This window comes from Neovison vison, chromosome 6 (genome assembly GCF_020171115.1).
Source record: "Neovison vison isolate M4711 chromosome 6, ASM_NN_V1, whole genome shotgun sequence".
Lineage (NCBI taxonomy): Eukaryota > Metazoa > Chordata > Mammalia > Carnivora > Mustelidae > Neogale > Neogale vison.
Window position 1 is genome coordinate 86,344,648 of NC_058096.1, and position 3,753 is coordinate 86,348,400.

The 3,753-nt window shown below is 43.3% G+C and overlaps 1 non-coding gene across 1 annotated transcript; it reads left to right on the plus strand.

Annotated features, from left to right (window-relative positions):
* Positions 1-699: 699 nt before the first annotated feature.
* LOC122910980 lies at positions 700-805 on the plus strand. Its single transcript, XR_006385329.1, has one exon. It is a non-coding gene; the product is annotated as a U6 spliceosomal RNA (small nuclear RNA).
* Positions 806-3,753: the final 2,948 nt, after the last annotated feature.

The window sequence follows — 3,753 nt, forward strand, 5'->3', positions numbered from 1 at the left end:
GAAGAAAATACTTAATAATAAATTTAAACAAGAAAGTGAAAGACCTGTACTCTGAAAACTGTAAGACATTGATGAACAAAATTGAAGAGGACATAAATAAATGGAGATATATATCATCTTGGTAGAATTAATATTGTTGGGAGACCCTGGATGGCTCAGTCTGTTAAGCATTCAACTTTTGATTTCAGTTCAGGTCATGATCTTAGAATCATGAGATCAAGCCCTACATCAGGCTCTGTGCCGGACAATGAGCCCGCTTATGATTCTCTCTCTCTCCTTTTGCCCTTCCCTCACCTCTACAAAACGAAACAAAACAAAACCCCAAACTCAAATCGATTAAAGCCCTAGACCTGAAACCATAAAACTCCTAAATGAGAACATAGGCAGTAAAAACTTGGACATTGGTATTCACAATATTTTTCTGGATATGTCTTCTTAGGCAATAGAAACAAAAGCAAAAATAAACAGTTTGGACTACATAAAACTGAAGAGCTTTTGCACAATGAAGGAAACAATAAGAATAAAAGGAAAAGACAATATACTGAATAGGAGAAGATACCTGACAAGAGTTTAATATCCAAAATATATAAAGAACTCATAAAACCCAACACAGAATCCCCCCCCCAAAAAAAACACACACAGAGACCAAAAAAAAAAAAAATCAACTCACAAATAATCCAATTAAAGAAAAGGCAGAGACTGCTCAATTTGGCAGCACATGTACTAAAATTGGAACAATACAGAGAAGATCAGCATGCCCCTGTGCAAGGATGCCAAGCAAATTCACAAAACATTCCATATTTTTTAAAACATGGGCAATAAAAAATATTACAAAAGAAAGAAAGGAAGGGAGGAAAGAAAGAAGGAAATGGTCAGAGAACCTAAATAGACATTTTTCCAAGGACATGCAGATAGTCAATGGATACATAAAAAGAGGTTCGACGCCACTAATCATCAGGGAAATCCAAATCAAAACCATAACGAGAAAACAAAACAAAACCATAATGAGATATTCTTTTACTCCTGTCAGAGTGGCTGCTATGAAAACTAACAGGAAATAACAAGCATTGGTGAGAATGTGGAGAAAAAGGAACCCTCATGTACTGTTGGTGGGAATATAAATTGGTGCAGCCACACTGGAAAATATTATGAAGTTTCCTCAAAAAATTAAAAAGAAAAATACCATACAACCCAGTAATTCTACTTCTGGGTATTTACCAATGAAAACAAAAGTACTAATTCGGAAAGATATATGCATCCCTATATTTATTACAGCATGATTTAACATAGCTAAGATTTGGATTTTAAACGAAGAAATGACATCATCAGATTCACAGTTTTTGGAGAAACTCTGAAGAAGAAAGAAACCATCAATAGATGTATGGATAAAGCAGAAGTGGTATATACACACAACGGAATATTATCAGCCTTTAAGGAATGAAATCTTGCTATTTGCAACATGGATGAACCTAGAATATATTATACTGGGTGAAATAAGTCCGACAGGGCCGCCTGGGTGGCTCAGTGGGTTAAAGCCTCTGTCTTCGGCTCAGGTCAAGATCCCAGGGTCCTGGGATGGAGCCCCGCATTGGGCTCTCTGCTCAGCAGGGAGCCTGCTCCCTCCTCTCTCTCTGCCTGCCTCTCTCTTCCTACTTGTGATCTCTGTCTGTCAAATAAATAAATAAAAAATCTTAAAAAAAATAAAAGAAGTCATACAAAGAAAGACAGATTCTATATGATTGCACTTATATGTGGAATCTAAAAAATAAACAAAAAGCAGAAACACACACATAAAAAAAGAGAACAAACTTGAGGTTGCCAGATGGGAGAGGGTGGGGGATGGGCAAAATAGTTGAAGGTGATTAAGAGGTACAAAATTCCAGTTATAAAACAAGTCATAGGGATGGAAAGCACAACAGTATATAGTTAATAATATCTCAATAATGTTGGATGGTGACAGATGGTAACTACACTTTTCATGGTGACCATTTTGTAATGTGTATAATTATTAAATCGCTATGTTGTATACTTGAAATATAATCATAATAGTATATGTCAGTTATGCTTCAATTAAAAACAAAGAAGCTGGTCATCCAAATGACTTTGTTTAAACAAATTTTTTGAGAAGAAGAGACTAGGATACACACACACACACACACAACCATGTGAAGACATAGCCAGTAGACACCATCTGCAAGCCAAGGAGAGAAGACCTGGAATTGAACAGTCAACATTTTGATCTTAGGTGTCTAGTCTCCAGCCTTGTGAGAAAATAAATCTCTGATGTTGAAACCACCCTGTCTTTCATATTTTGTTATGGCAGCCCTTGTAAAATAATGCACATGGGAAGTCTTAATTTTGCTCAGAAAAGCCTGTGAAGGTTTCATAAGGAAATTGCTACCTGGGGTGCCTGTGTGGCTCAGTTGGTTGAATATCTGACTCTTCATTTCAGCCCAGATCATGATCTCAGATTCATGAGATTGAGCCATGCATTGGGCACACACTCAAGCATGGAGTCTGAGATCTTCTCCATCTGCACTTCCTCCCTGCCCTCTGCTCCCCATTCCCTGCTTGTGCAAACACATTCTCTCTCTCTCTCTTAAAATAAATAAATAAAATAAATCTTAAAAAAAAAAAAAGAAATTGCTACCCATATATTTGCAATAAAAATCCTGATTTCGGGGGGACAAGATGGCGGGGTACTAGGAAGAGGCGTCTTTTCAGCTGGTACCCCAAAGTGAGCTGATTACCTACCAAAGAACTCTGATCACCCATGAAATCAGCCTGAGATCAGAATTATACACGTCTGGATCTCTACAGGGGCAGAAGACGCCAGTGAGCAGGTAAAGCGGAATGGGAACAGCGGACTGATATCGGAAGATAAACAAAAGGGGGAGGGAGCCACCAGAGGCGACCGGTGCAAAAGTAATACCCCGATACGAGCGAGAGTGCCCTGCGTCTGGGGACCAGCATTAACTCGGAGACTGGTTGAAAGCACTCCAAAAGAGCAAAGGATCGCGGGGGCAAATTGTGGGAATCGGGGCGGCTAGGGACAGGGGCTTGAGTCCCCGGTCCCAGACGGCCTCCCCGGCGCGGAGGCAGAGAGAGTGCGGCGGAGAAACCGGCTCCTGGTCCCTAAGCCGCCAGCGTGCCCCAGAGCGCGGGGTTCCGGCTCCTGTGAGGGGATGGGAGCCGGTCTGCAGAACGCGCGCTAGCCCTACCACAAAGCTTGAGATGCGCGTGCACGTCGCTCCAGCTCTCCTGGGTTTCTAAGGCCCTGGGGCGCTTCTTGACCCGGGCCATTGTTTCAAAGTCTAAGCCGCGCGCCCGCGAAACTCTTCCCCGGACAGAGGCGCGCAAAAGCCCAGCCTGCGGCTTACGGACCAGCGCCCCGTTCTCAGTGCCCCAGACGCGCGCCCGACCCACAGCCGCCTCTGAAAAGAGGTGCGCGCAAGCCGGGCACTCCCAGCCCCGGCCAGCGGCAAAATCTCAGTGTGCGATGGCTGCTTGGAACCTCTCTGGCGGTCAGGAGCTCCCAGACAGCCGCCACTGCCTTGGCTTTGGAGACGAGCAAAAGATCCTGCGCCCCCAGGGTCTTTAACTTGGAACCTGCACTGCCAGCGTCCAAGGGGGAATTTATTCAGCTTCTGCACCCAGACTGAGGCTTCTGAGACGGAGATCAGGAAGTGTTCCAGGGTGCACCTTGACTGCACCAGAGTTGATACATCCAGCTACATCTGTTCAGTCTTCTCC